The sequence below is a fragment of the Phyllostomus hastatus genome, unplaced genomic scaffold, assembly GCF_019186645.2.
Source record: "Phyllostomus hastatus isolate PE091 unplaced genomic scaffold, TTU_PhHast_1.1 phas_contig_477, whole genome shotgun sequence".
NCBI classification, from domain to species: Eukaryota; Metazoa; Chordata; class Mammalia; order Chiroptera; family Phyllostomidae; genus Phyllostomus; species Phyllostomus hastatus.
The window spans coordinates 355413-369665 of record NW_025333889.1 but is presented as its reverse complement, the minus strand read 5'-3'; the positions used below and the strand labels follow the sequence as shown (position 1 = coordinate 369665).

The window sequence follows — 14253 nt, the reverse complement described above, 5'->3', positions numbered from 1 at the left end:
TTACACAGAACTCATGTGAATCTGTGAGTTTGTCTTTCAATGCAAATGCCAGTTCAAATTAGCAGGAAGGACAGACAAGGCAATAAAGAGAATTAATTAGGCCAACTTGCTATCCATTTTGAGAAAATATAAAGGCTGATTCCTACTTCACGGCACGCTCCAAAATAAAGTTCAGCTAGACTAGAGCAGGGGAGGGAAACAGCCACGCCCTGAGGAGGCTGAGGAGGAGAACCTGCCACCTGGGGAGGGCCCAACGACAACACAGGCTGCAGGCGCCGTGCAGGAGGGTGTGCACTCAGCTGACCTCCTCAGAGCTTAAAATTCTGCTACAGCAGAGACCATCAAGCACCGAAGGAAGAATACAAACGGCTTGTCTCTGCCCAGAAGCCACCTGAACAGGCTGCGACATGCCGGCACACAGGTCACAGAAAGTGGGCACACACTGCCGCACAGGCACACGGGGTCGCCCTCAGCCCGCACTCCGAGATGACGCAGATGGACAGAGTGACGCTGTCTGGGAGACGGGGAGGGAGACCGGGCCTGCCAGCCACCGAGTAACATCAGAAAGCATTTAAAGATGCACGTGACAGCCCTGGCTGGCGTAGCTCAGTGGATTGAGTGAGGGCTGGGAACCAAAGTGTCCCAGGTTCGACTCCCAGTCAGGGTACATTCCTGGGTTGCAGGCCAGAACCCCCAGCAACCGCACATTGATGTTTCTCTCTCTCTCTCTCTCTCTCTCTCTCTCTCTCTCTCTCCCGCCCTTCCCTCTCTAAAAATAAATAAATAAAATCTTTAAAAAAAAAAAGATGCACGTGACAGATGTGTGCACGCACACAGGTGCGCCCATCTGTCACACTGCGAAGTAGCTGCTCTCTCGTAGTGCTCTGCAGACGGCAGAGGTGCAGGTGTGAGGCACAGGTGTGATGCACACAGGAAGGCTCACACCAGCACTGTCCATGGGCAAAGAACTAGGAAGCACACAGGTGTGTGTCCGTGAGAAAGTGGTCACCACACAGTGTCACTCTGAGACCCCACGACAGGTGTGTGGCGAGGCCAGACGGTGCACAGGACTTGCTTTTTAAAAACGAGCACATGAAGCCCTGGCTGGCGTAGCTCAGTGGATTGAGCACGGGCTGCGAACCAAAGCATTGCAGGTTCGATTCCCAGTCAGGGCACATGCCTGGGTTGCAGGCCACGGCCCCCAGCAACCGCACATTGATGTTTCTCTCTCTCTTTCTCCCTCCCTTCCCTCTCTAAAAATAAATAAATAAAATCTTTAAAATTTTTTCTTAAAAAAAAAAATAAATAAAAACTAGCACATGAGCTTCCACACACACAACAGGGTGTCTACACGGCTAAGAGGTGGAGAGGGCAGAGGCAACTGTGGGGGGAGCAGGGGGACAGCAGCACGAGACCAACACACAGAAGGACTCGTAAAATAAACGTGTTAGGGCCACGGGCATCTAAGACTGTCCCTGCAGGAAAAGGGAGCCACCGATTTGGAAAGGGAGAAACTGGGACAGACAGTGTAGTGTTGGACTGAAAGTGGAGGCATTAGAGTAAAGGCATACTTTTCAACGTACAGACATAAAAACAGACGCGCATATTATGAAAGTCTGAGCACCAACTGCTGTAAAAAGGAACCGTGTTTCCTCGAAGGAAGGCTGACCCCAGGTCTGGGGCAGGAAAGTCCATGCAGAGCCCCGAGGATCTGGTGGCACCAGACAGCAACAAGGGCTGCACGGAGACGGGCCGTACCAGAAAGCCACAAGCTGGCCTTAACAGGCTCCCACTGGTCCGACCTGGGAACACATGAGCAGCCAAATACACACGGATTCTAAAGGGCGATCACCTACCGAATGAAAAGGTAACCAACCCGTCAGCCCAGATGGAGGTAAACGGATGAAGAGACTGGGTGTGCGACAGCAGCAGACAGGGTTTCACAAGGACGCCCCAGAGCACGCTCACGACAGAGGCCTGGCAGTGGAGAAGCCTGGCCGAAACCACCTTCTCAGGTGGCCAAAGCGGACGTCACTGACGGCGGGACAGACCAAGAGCCTGCGCCGCCAGAAAGGATGCAAAGCTAAGAGCCGCACTCCCCTCCTGTGCTGGTCCAGCCCAGGAGGCCGAATGCCATCCAAAGAAAGCCCCTGGGCACACGCGCAACCTACAGATGAGGCATCACAGGCTCGTGCACTTGAAACCCACACGGTCTCAGGAACCGATGTCCCCGAAGCTCAATGATGATGATGAAAAAGGGAACACCAAGCCCACGCTGAGGGCTGGGTGGCCCGCAACCTGACAGCCCATACAAGCAACACCAGCGTCGCAGTCAGGAGAGCCGAGGGAAGACGGAGCGAGTGTCCGGCTCCGAGCTGGCCCTTCTGGGCAGACGTGAGTGGGTCTGAGGCAGCAGGGCGCCCCTGTCAGCTCCCTGGGTGGACGGCTGCACGTGATGCAGGACGATGGCGTCCCGTTTGCGGGAAGCACACCGATGGGGTAGAGGGGGCGGTGGGCTTGTGCTCCCAGCGCACTCGGGGGCTCAGGGGAGCTCTGCACCACACGCACAACTCCTCCATAGGGATGAGAGGGACTTCAAAAAACTAATGGTGGAGAGCACTACACTTGTGATCAGAAACACCAACACCGTGCCCGGGCTGGCGGGGCTCAGTGGACTGAGCGCAGACGGGGAACCAAGAGGTCACTGGTTCTATTCCCAGCCAGGGCACAGGCCTGGGTCGGGGGCCAGGTCCCCAGTATGGGGTGAGCAAGAGGCAACCACACACTGATGTCTCTCTTCCTCTCTTTCTCCTTCTCTTCCCCTCTTTTTGAAAGTGAGTAAATAAAATCTTTTTTAAAAGAAAAAGAAATGCCTTCATTTGCAAAGAAACACATCAAACTAGGAGAAGGGTGGCAAATGACATTGACCATTCAAGCTCTGACTCAAAACCCAGCTTAATTAGGTATGTTCCCTCATGAGAGCAACTGTTAAGACCCACCCACATATCACCCACATGTTACAAAGCACAGCAAAGCTTTACCTCAACTTCAAGATACTGTTATGAGAACTGTCTGTCACACATCCTTTGTTCCAAGTTCAGGAAGGCATAATTTTAAGCCATAAGAAAGTGTTCAGGAGGCTGCCGGTGGCACAGCCTAGACACCAACGACGCACGAGGGGACCCCTGCTGGCTCCTCCCCAGGACCCAGACCTCTCAGAGGCTCTCGGTCCCCTCCACCTCCCCGGCAGCTCAGACACCATGTCCGGAGGGGAGGGCACGAGCTGTCCACCTGCCTGGGGCCAGCCTCTGGCACTGCTGACTGTGACCACCCACTCACAGACACCAGCATAGGACCCAGCTGTGCCACATGGGTTGTGGGGGGGGGGGGTGATGCCAGGACAGGGGAGTGACCTGGGGGCTGCGGGAGGAAAGTGCCCACCCCACCAGGCAAGGGCTTAACAGAGGGAAAAAACACCCCCCACGCACACGCCAACCACTGCAGAATTGGGGTGAGGCGATGAGAAGATGAGCAAAAGAACACTTTGGAATTCCACCATTCTTGTAAGAAGCCACCTAATGCCTCCCAAGGACGTTCCGGGCGGGCTGGACACAAAGTGCTCTCCAGTGAAGCCATGCCCAGCAGACAGCACAAACCTAGTCACCCTGACGGGCGGGGGTGGGGGCGGCCACAGAGTCCTTCGCAAGCCATTTCCTGCTTGCAGGTTCAGTCCTGAAACTACCAGCACGGCCTGAAACCAAAAGGCTTCTCGGAAGAAGCCAAGGGCCAGAGCTGCCAGCACACGCTCCCCAGCTCGGCAGCACCGTGGGTAGTCAGGCATCCGGAAGCCCCGACCAACCCCGGACGAGAACGGGGGGCTGACCTGCCACCCTGCTCCCAAAGCAGAGGCTCCAGCGCAGCCTTAGGGAGAGCCGCCCGCCGGCTCTGAAGGCCGACTGCTGACTCTCCGCCAGAGCCCCCTCGCCCTGCCTGCCCAGCCAGCCTCGCAGAGGGGATCTACGCTCACTGACCTCGCGGGGCTACGGCGGTCGCCCCCGGCACCTGTGTAAGCTGAGGAAGGGTGGGCCCAACAGCACCAAGTTGGACAGGCTGCCCCGGCTGCAGCGGGCTCTCTCCTGGACGCCTCAGAGACCACAGGGCTGTGCCTGGGAGCCAAGGGGCCCCACGCCCAGGCTGCCTGGCAGCAGAGCTCCTCGCCGAGCAGCCACAAGGCAACAGAGCTCTGGTCTCAGGGGCTCGCGGGTCGGCCCCAAGCACAGGCCAGTGTAGCAAAACAGAAGCCTGGCCTCAAAAGACAAGTGTATTCCTCAAATTAATCTCACACACCTGTGCTGCAGGGCCACCTAACTACCAAAATCGAAACAGTGAATATAATGCAGTAATTCCATTTGAAAGATATTTACAAGTGAGCTAAATAGTAATGAAATTAGAAACAAATTACACAAGAGCAAAGTGAAAAGCAACACCTACACTGATTACAAAGTAGAACCTGTTAGCATAATGCAACATAGTTAGTTGACTTTGCTCAGCCTGGCGCCCAGGCAGCAACTGCTTACCCCCAAGTGGCCGGGTGCCAGGGCGCTGCCTCCAGCGTGAAGAGGAGGCACACTCTCCAGGGACGTGTGCCCAGCTGTCACGCTGGTGCAGAAGAAAGGCAGAAAAGATTGTGGAGGGCCATCCTTCCCTCTTTCGTTTCTCATTTCTAAAGGAAAAGTTTTAGAAAGGGTAGAAGTTTTCAACCCTACACAGCACAGAATCAAAAACCATACCTTTTACACTGAGAAGGGAGCATCTCAGCTAGTCACTCACCTCAACCCCACTGGCAAAAACAGCCAAAAATGCCAAACACATGGGCCTCTTTCAAAAGTTACTTAACTCTATACCCCTGTTGTTTCCTCTTTCCCTCCAGCCTATTTGTTCCGAGGTGTCTGGTCCTTCTGGGATGAGGGCAGTTTCTCTAGCTTGGCCATGTCCCCCAAGGTCGTCTGTTGTGGCAACCTCTGCAGGAGAGCAGCACTCTCCAGAGCCTCCGGGGGCAACACTCCTGGAAGGTGAGGAGCAGCGGTTGCCACGCAGGTGGTTGCCATCGAGGCACTTGCAAGAAGCCTTTCCTCCCCGGGAGCCACACCCCCAGAGGTTTTCGGATGACTGAGAACCAGGGTGCAGGGGAGAGCTCGGCCACCAGGCCCTCCTGTGCCTGCCTGCTCTGGGCAGCGTCACAGAGACCCTGACTGCCAGCGCCCTGCTTCCCAGCCCCCGTTCACCAAACTGCAGCCGCTCAGGCCGGGTGATGCCGGCGCCGAGCGTAAGGCCCCAAGTCTACAGCACAGACCTTCCCGGAAGGGCCCCTCGGTGTCTGCAGGAGAGTCATGTCGCACACTGAACGCACCCAGCAGAAGCTGATGTTACTCCTCCTCCAGAAAGGAACCCAGAGCAGCATGGGTTCAGCCTGCGCCACGTCTAGAAGCTTTAAGTGCGGCCACTGACCTCAGGGCCGGAAAGAGAGTGTGTCCAATTCACCGGAGGTCGTCGGTCAGCGAGAGTGCTCGGCAGAGGGGCCCCAGGACAGGGGCAGCGTCCTCTCCCACTCCGCAGAGCACGGCCGAGAACTGCTGCTGCCGCCGCTCTGCTTCAGAGACTGGTCCCCAGCTCACACTCCCCAGACAAGATGCCAGCCAGTCAGGCAGAAGGGTCACGCTGATAACGGCGACAGTGTTTCCGTGAAAACGCGCGGTGGCCCGAGCACCCGTGTGCCCTGAGCGGCAGCAGCCCCCCGCAGAGGCACGCGGTCCGCACACACCCCTGCCTCTCAGCAGCCCGTCAGCCCGACCGCGCCCACACCCCCCAGGGAAGCCGCTCTGAGACACCGCCTGCCGCGGCCGGAGACCCAGGGGCAGCCGAGGCACAAGAGCAGCGTCGTGGGGCCCGGCCTTCGGACGGGCTCCCTTCCGCACCCAGCGTCTCCCCCAGAGCCCCGACAGCAGCAGCCCGCTGCCATCTACCCCAAGTCCGTAAGGGACACGGGCTCAGAATGTCCCCTTCTCAGCAAGCGACGCGGTGCTGTCAGTCCATCCCTCCAAGTGAGCGCCTCCAGGACCAGGTTACCTGCTGCGCCACAAGGGCCCAAGTCAAGCGATGACTTGGGCCGAGACCCAGACCGGGGGGCGGGGGCAGGGAGGCCAAGAGGGGATGCACCTCACGAGACCTGGCTCAGGTGGCCAGAGATGATGCAACTGGGTTGCTGCAACAGGATGAGGGACACGCTAGTCCAGAGAGAGCCTGGAGCGGAAAGTCGACCCCGGAGGGTGGCCGCATATGGACTGACGGCAGTCACCTGCAGGTCACCGTGGAGATGAGCCCTGAATGCGTTAGGACCAGGCCTTTGATTTTTTCGCTTCCTTACCGGGACCTACTGGTGCATATGTGCTTGGGGGAAAATGCCTGCCTGACGGCTGAGTCGGCGAGAGACACTCCAAGCTCCAAGGGGCACAAGACGAACGGCCGGTGAGGGCTTCCCGTCGGCAGCCCCCTGTCTGCGTCAGTGGCACGGGGACTCTGACGGTGCGGGAACACAGCCCTGCCACCCCCGTACGTGGCTCCACTCACCCTCGACCCTCAGCCGGACGCCAGGGCCTGCGAGGGCCACGTCCCAGAGCCCTTCCGAGGGCCGACCCGGAAAGCAGGGCTGCTCCAGGTCGGTGCGGCGGACCTTCCGCGTGAGTCAGCTCCTCGCTGTGGGGCTGTCCTGGGCCTGAGGGTGCTGCACACCGCTGCACCCCGCCCGGCGGACGCCAGTAACACAGCCGTGTCATGACAGCCAAAAGGCCCCCCACAGCTGCCAGATGTGCCCAGGGGGCGACGTCGCCTGGCTCGACCACTGCTGTAAACAAGGGCAGGACGGCTGGCCTGGGAGAAGGGCAGCAGAGAACAGGAGCTTGACCAGGCACAGCTCGGTGTCACTCGTGCACACGTGAGAGGGGTCAAGGAGTGGGACGCCAGGAGTGTGCCCATCGATCAGCTCCTCACGTCGTCCTTCCAAATCCAGTTACCGGTACACTGAGTTGACCAAGGGTTCAGAGCGTTCAAAGGTGGGCAGCTGGGGGGAACCACAAAGACTCAGCCTCCTAATCTTTAAATGGAAGAGGCTCAAGTCCTACAGACCCAGAAACTCCCAGTGTCCCAGGGCTGATGCAGAGCAGGTCCAAACTGCAGTCCGGGCTCCTGACTCCCAGTCCAGGGGAGCACTGCTTCCCCGCCTCTGGGAGCGCCCGACCCCACCTGGCTGGAGCACCCGTGCCCAGCGGTCTGCACCTGAGGGCAGCAGACACAACCACTGCTGCCCTCCCAAGGCCCCCTGCCAGGATCGCCTGAGGACACCAGCGCATACAGAAAAAGGGCAAACCTGAGAGTTTTCAGAAAACACTCATTTGAAAGAATCCGTACTGATGGCCCAAGGGCATTGAACACCAGCACCTTCCTGCCCCCCCCCGCCCCCCAGGGGCAGCTGCCGTCCCAGTGGTGGGTCTGGGGCACAGCCAAACCTCCTGACGGGGCTCTTCCCCACAGCAGGGCCTGGGTCGGGATAGGCGGGGCGAAGGGTCTGCCTCGATGCTGGCCGCATTAACTCATCAACGCCACAGCAAGCCTGCTGCAGTGCTCACCCGAGGGATGGGATTTTTAGCGTAAAAATACTGTAAAATACAACTATAGCGAAACAATGCAAAAACTGGCAATCCCTCATGATTCTTCCCTAAGAACTATCTTCAAACTTACTGTTTCATTTAAGGTTTTTCTTAGATATATTAATACATGGTTTATGTAAAAACAGGATCACATTAATGTAGTATCTCACCGTTTGCTACACTCATTTTCATTAAGAAACCCATCATGCTGTCTTTCCCAGTTTTACAGACAAACTGACCAGTCAGCAACCACCCGAACAGGACGAACACAGCTTAACAAGCCCCTGCTGAGGCTGCCCCCCCCACCCTTTCTCTGGCGATTACCACGCCGCTGGGAAGAATACCCTCTGCCCATGGGGCCGGCAGCTCCACAGGACCAAGCCTGAGAGACACAGTCCCGCGATGATGAGGGAGCCGCGTGCCAAGGCACAGGGGCCCCCTGCAGCTCCACTCCACAACCACTGCCACCAACACGTAGACCTGACCCTCACCTGACCCCTCACCCTTAATAACTAAAACGGTCATGTTTACTCTTCCCCATCTGCAGGGAAATGTGATTTCAATGTCAATTCTTTGATCATTAATGAAAACTGAAACCTTGCTTTGCTTACTGGCCATTTGACCCTCTTAACTCTGAAGACCAACCTAATCGCACAACCTCTGCCACTTCTCTGCTAAGGCGTTTCAGCGCACAGTAGGACAAAGCCAAATCCACAGCTGGGCTACTAAGGAAAGAAACAAAGAACAGAAGAAACTATGAATTTCAGTGAAACTCAAGTTGTAAACTAAAAAGAACACTGCCAAAGGGCACCCAGGCAAAAGCGGTCAGAAAAGCCTATCAGCCCTGGCTCGTGTGGTTCAATGATTTGAGCGCCAGCCTGAGAACCAAAAGGTCGCTGGTTCAATTCCCAGCCAGGGCACATGCCTGAGTTCCAGGCCAGGTCCCCAGTTGAGGGTGTGCGAGAGGCAACCTATCAATGTGTCCCAGGCACGTCAATGTTTCTCTCCCTCTCTTTCTCTCTGCCTGCCCCTCTCTAAAAATAAATAAATAAAATCTTCAAAACGCTCTAAAAAAACAGGCTTTCAAAAAGGACAGTTTTACCGCTCATGCCCTGGCCGAGGCTGTGGTTTGTCTTGGTTTCGAGAGAGAAATAGAATCTCTGGACTGGGGCACCTGGTAGAGTGGAGGATGGGGCCTTTCTGAAGACAGAGGAAGCAGGTTCTTCCAGAGTTACACTAAGACGGCAGCCCTGTCCCTCCTGCTGCCCCTGCACACAGGCAGCCGAGCAAGAGGCTGGAAGGCATCGGGCGTTTTCTGGGTAACCCGAAGAGACCCAAGGAAGCGGGCCCGGTGTCTTCAGAAAGTGGCCCTGCCAGGCGCCTCCAGGGTGAGGCCCAGTGTGCAGGCCGGACCATCAGCGCAGAGGCCCCTCGACAAGGGAGCGGGCACCACCTCGCAGCCCAGAGGAGGCTGCTGTGCAGAGCCAAACCCCACACCAACAGACAGCAGCGTGACGGAAACAATGACTTCAGGGAAAAGAAAGCTTTAAAACTCGCAAATGTCCTCAGAGGAGATGCCAGATCCATGAAACAAAAACAGGAGATTACAGAATAGGAATGGAGAGAGCAAGAGAAAGCTCTTTGACATAGAATTAGAGATAAAGTTGAGAATGTCTTCCAGAAAGAAAATGGAACACCTGTGAAAACCAGGGTCACTCCAGAAGCTCTAAGACGGGGTGTCAAACTCATTGTCACCGGGGGCCACATCAGCCCCGCGGCTGCCTTCAGAGGGTGCAACGTAACTTGAGGACTACATAGACGTAACTGTTCCGTAACTAGGAGCGCGGAGCGCGGCGCTGCCGCCGGGTAGGAACAAGGTGCCGGCCGGATGAAATAAGGTGGAGGGCCGGATTTGGGCTGCAGGCCTGTGTTTGCCTCCTGTGCTCTAAGAGCTTCGTTCTAGAAATAGAAAGTGAATGGGAAGAAATCAAAGCAATAAATCAGGAAAAATGCCCAGCTTTGAAGAACGAGTTCCCAAATAACCCTAAGTGTGGGCAAGACATTAGATAACAAATTCCTAGGGACATCAGCACACTGAGTATCTCCAATCTTACAGAAAGAGAACCCTCAACACCACGAAGAAGAAACAGTCACACGGGGAGGCTTCAGCGCTGACACTGGCAGGTGGGGGCAGAGAAGCACAATGGTGCCCACACTCTCCTCCAGTCACAGAGGGAGTAAGGAACTTCCAAGTGTGCAGGTTCTTCAAACTTTCCCTCCCACGCATCTTTGCCTAGACAACACCTTGAGAAACTGCTCCATCGAAATGAGAGGAGGAAACATCAAGAAAGAGAAAGAAAAACATCGTTCCAGGAAACTGGGGACACAACACAGAAGGGATGGGGAGAGCTTCAGGGAGATTCCAGCAGGCTGGAGGCCTGGGACAGATTTATTCACGATGAGATTGATATATGGAATTTCATCGAATAAAAAGGACTAAATTTCTTGAAAAGATTTAGACAAATTGGTGAATCGGTGTCGAGTTTCAGTGACAAATACACAAACAAACAAAACAAGATTCAGAAGAACTTCACGGAAAACAAAAACTTATCCGGGAAAGGAAAAGTGATCCACGAATGACACTGTGTAGTCAATGTAAGCGCTAAACACTGAACTCACCAATTAAAGATGCACCTGCTCTGGGCAGCCATGGATGTGTCTGCACAGCAAAGGCAGAGAGTAAACGAAAAGTCGCTTCACATCTGCTCTCAGAGCCAAGTGAGCAGAAGGTGTGACACGGGAGGGAAGAGCCACAAACGAGCAAGTGGAGCACGCCTGTGCTACTCAGAGGCGGCGGCGAAGCCCGGGGCATCCGCTGAGAGCAAACGTGGTGCTCCGCAAGGACAGACACACGACTGGGGGGAGGAGACTCACAGTCTTTCCTTACAAGCCCTTTCAGATTATTTGACCTCTTAAAAATGACAGGAAGATACATACTTGGTCTGAAATAAAACTACTCTTTAATTTTAAAATTCACAGAATGCCAATACAAAGCAGTAAGGGAGAGAACGCACAGTCAATGCAGTGTTACCAAACCAACAGCAAGCATCAAGATGACTGACTCCACACGATGCCTGGGGTGTGTATGGCTCCTCCTTACGGGCTCCGAGGAACTGCTGTGTGACTGGTGAAGTAACAGCCTACTAGGGCTGTCACTTCCAAAATGTCTCTGATTTGAGAAAGAAAGAAAACTTCGCTTAGCCCAAAACAACTTACGTAATCCATTTTTAAAGTACATACACATGAAAAGAGTTTAATTCGTTCATTGGTTTTCAAATGCTGGATGCTGTGGTGTTTCTATAATTTAAAGGAAAAGGCATTCTGACACACTGATGTTCTCGGCCGCCGTTCTACTTGGTCAAACACTGTTACAACATGCACGTCGGACTTTCTGCTGCCTAACTCGGCAGCGGAGAACTCAGCTGTGTACGGTTTCTTCCAGGAGCCTGGTTATTTCTTAGCGGAAAAGGGAAAAGCCTTCCCACATATGGTCACTGGCCCTGTGCTCGGGATGCATGCTGAAGGGGTGACACCAAACACAGGGTGGGGTAAAAGTAAGCCTCCAGTTGTTTGTATGGAAAATGATACAATAATAAACAAACAATAATGCAAGAATAAACCCCATGCTTCACGAGTTCACAACTGCAAACCTACTTCTTGCCCACCCTGTAAGATTGCCCCTCAGTACTTCAGTGTGTCCTCTGCTCAGGCCCTTTTGGTAAGTGAACACGCTTCAGCTCAGGGAAGCATTAATGGGGAATCTATCTGATCCACTTGGGACTAAAGGTCACAAGTCACCCTGGCGGACAGTGTGACCACCTGAAACCCTACAGGTCTTCCTGAAGGGCACCACATCCTTCCCCACCGGCTCTCAGCAAGCCCGTCACCCTCTGAGGGGTCGAAATGCACCAAGTTCTCCAGCTCTTGCCAAGACCAGCTTCAGCGGCCACACGGGCCCTTTGCATCAGCTGGTCTTCCCGCCTGGGCCTCCCCATCCTGCCAACTCCACCTGAAAAAAAGATTATGCATCCTCTAAACCCCAGTTCAAGAAACATGTTCTGTCCTTGCCCGGTGTAGCTCAGTGGATTGAGCATGGGCCTGTGAGCCAAAGGGTTGCAGGCCAGCTCCCCAGCAGGGGCACGCAAGAGGCAACCACACATTGATGTTTCTCTCCCTCTCTCCTTCCCTTCCCCCCTAAAAACAAAATAAAATAAAAAGATTTAAAAAACAACACGTGCTTTGTGAAGACTTTCCAACAGGTAATGCTGCCTTCTCCTTCCTCTGCCCACATGAAGTCCCATCTCCAGCGCTGCACTGGGACCTCCGTAAACTAGGTGTTCCTTCACCAGTAAACCCTCCAGGGCAGACCGCCCACAGCTCGGGGGAGAGCCCACATCCTCTTCATCTTTGCATCCCCGGCTGCTCAACAGTGCGGAGCGCACAGCAGTTCACAGTAAACGTTTCCCGCATTCGAACTGTTGGAGAAATGAGTTATGAGGCTGGAATAAGACCATCAAAAGCCCCAAATAGCAAAACTGAAGGGAAAAAAAAACCACTTCAAGAAGTGCTTTTTCAAGGAGAAGTTCTTCCATCTGGCAGTTGAGAGGTCAGCTTGGCCGGCTGGAGGGCGCTGCGACAGGGGTCCCGAGGGGCCCCGAGAGCCCAGGACTGTCCCCCTCCCGCTCCCTGCACGCGCTCCCAGGTGGTGCCCGCTCACGGGGCGGAGGTGAGCCCCCGCACAGCGCACGGTGCGCGGCTGAGCCAACGACAGCTGCAGGGAAAGCGCGATCCTCCGTGTGAGCTATTTAACAGGCTTTCAAACGTCCCCTCAAGGCCTGAGGGGACAAGCTCCGTTTTCTCCAAGCCTGAAACGTAGGGAAGGCCGCTGTTTCAGACCCAGAGAGCGGGGAGGCACAGGGCCAAGCCCCTGTCAACCGCACACCCTGCGGCCCCAACACCGCTCCCACACCCTGACAGCAGCAGTCCTCGGCGAGTTCAGCGCGGGGGTCCGAGGGGCGCAGGAAGGGACCAACTACAAACCTCCCTGTCACGTAATTCCAGGTCTGCTCCCACACAGGACCGCCCGTCAGCGCTGCCTCGGGCGAGTCCCGACCCTAACGCCCTCCCTCAACAGGGCTCGAAGGAAGTGACCTGCCGAGAACGTGCGCGTCCCGGGGCAGACCCCAGACCCAGGGGAAGCCACTGCCCGAGGGCCGAAGGCGGCCAGGAGGCGGTGGGCCCGAACGAAACCCAAGGCAGAAGGGCCAGCCACCCTTCACACGGACGTCCCACGTGCCCCGCAGCGCCGTGCGCTCAGGGGCACACGGGTCCATCTTCCGTCGCTTTCGCGTAGTGTTCCAACTCCGCGCGAAGCCTGGCCCTCCCGCTTCCGAAGGCGCGTCAGGGCACACACGGCGGCGCACCCTGAGCACCGCACCGCCCTCCGAAAACCGCCCTCCGGACCCGCTAGCGTCAGAAACGGCTTCGGGGTCCCCACAAAGGCGACGCCGTCGCCCGTCAGAGACGCGAGGCTGTGCTCTCTTCCAGTCGGGAGTGAGCTACAAAGGCTTCCGGTGCGCGCGCGCGGGCGCCCGGCCCCGAGGGCAGTGTCGGGCTGCTTGCTGCCGGGCCTGCAGGCCGCCGGGAGCGAGGGAGGACACCGCGGGCGGGGCAGGGGGCGGGGGGCGGGGGGCAGGGGGCGGCGCTGCCCCCACCGCGGCCGGCCCGGCACGTCGCCCCCCGGTCCCCGAGCCGCGCGGCCGCAGTGGGCCTGGGGGTGCCCCCTCCGGATCTCACCTCGCGACCCAGACCACAAGAGAGCGAGGGGCCGCCCCGCCCCGGCCCGCCCCGCCCCGCCCCCGAGCGCAGGCCCCAGCCCCGGGCGCACGAAGGCCACGTCTCCCGGGACGGGCGCCGCACTCCGGGGCCCGCGAACCGGCCCTCCGCCCCACGTGACCCGCGGCAGCCAATCGAGGCGAGGGCCACGACCATCGAGACGGCGGCGGCGGCGGCCGGCAGCTAGAGCCGCCCCGCTGGTCGGCTTGCCGCCCCCTTCCCGGCGCCGCTCCAGCGCTCCCCGCTCGGTGCTGCCGCCATCTCCTGCAGGGGAGCGCCAGAGGCGACGGCGCTTCTCCTTGCGGGTGTTCTGCACTCTTACCGCCACCTGCCTTCCCTTGACCTCCTCTCTTCTCAGAAGTCACTTAGCTCATTCCGAAGAATTTCCCTTCCCCTCACTCTAGTCATCCACAGACAGAAGAGTCGCATTACCTGTTCCAGTCTTATCAGCGTAAGGAAATCAGGCTCACAAGGTGGGAAGTGTGGCGAAACAGGGACAAGCCGCCATCTTGGTAAAGGAGAAGAGGCTACGCTTGACCTCTCCCCCACCCCCAGCATCTATATGGCTAACCGCCGTGGGAGGGGCACGGCGCCTGCGCAGAGGCGGAAAACGCTGATGAGCCTGCGCCTGCGCACTGAGAAGCCGACGTATGGG

The 14253-nt window shown here is 56.9% G+C and overlaps 1 protein-coding gene across 1 annotated transcript in view; it reads right to left on the bottom strand.

Annotated features, from left to right (window-relative positions):
- The window catches only part of LOC123823149 (high density lipoprotein binding protein), a 59993-nt gene extending 45833 nt beyond the window's left edge, over positions 1 to 14160 (bottom strand). Inside the window, exon 1 of the mRNA XM_045845526.1 lies at positions 14031 to 14160. The gene's annotated coding sequence lies outside the window, so the exon portion shown is untranslated. The remainder of the gene's footprint in view (positions 1 to 14030) is intronic.
- Between the last annotated feature and the right edge of the window lie 93 nt (positions 14161 to 14253).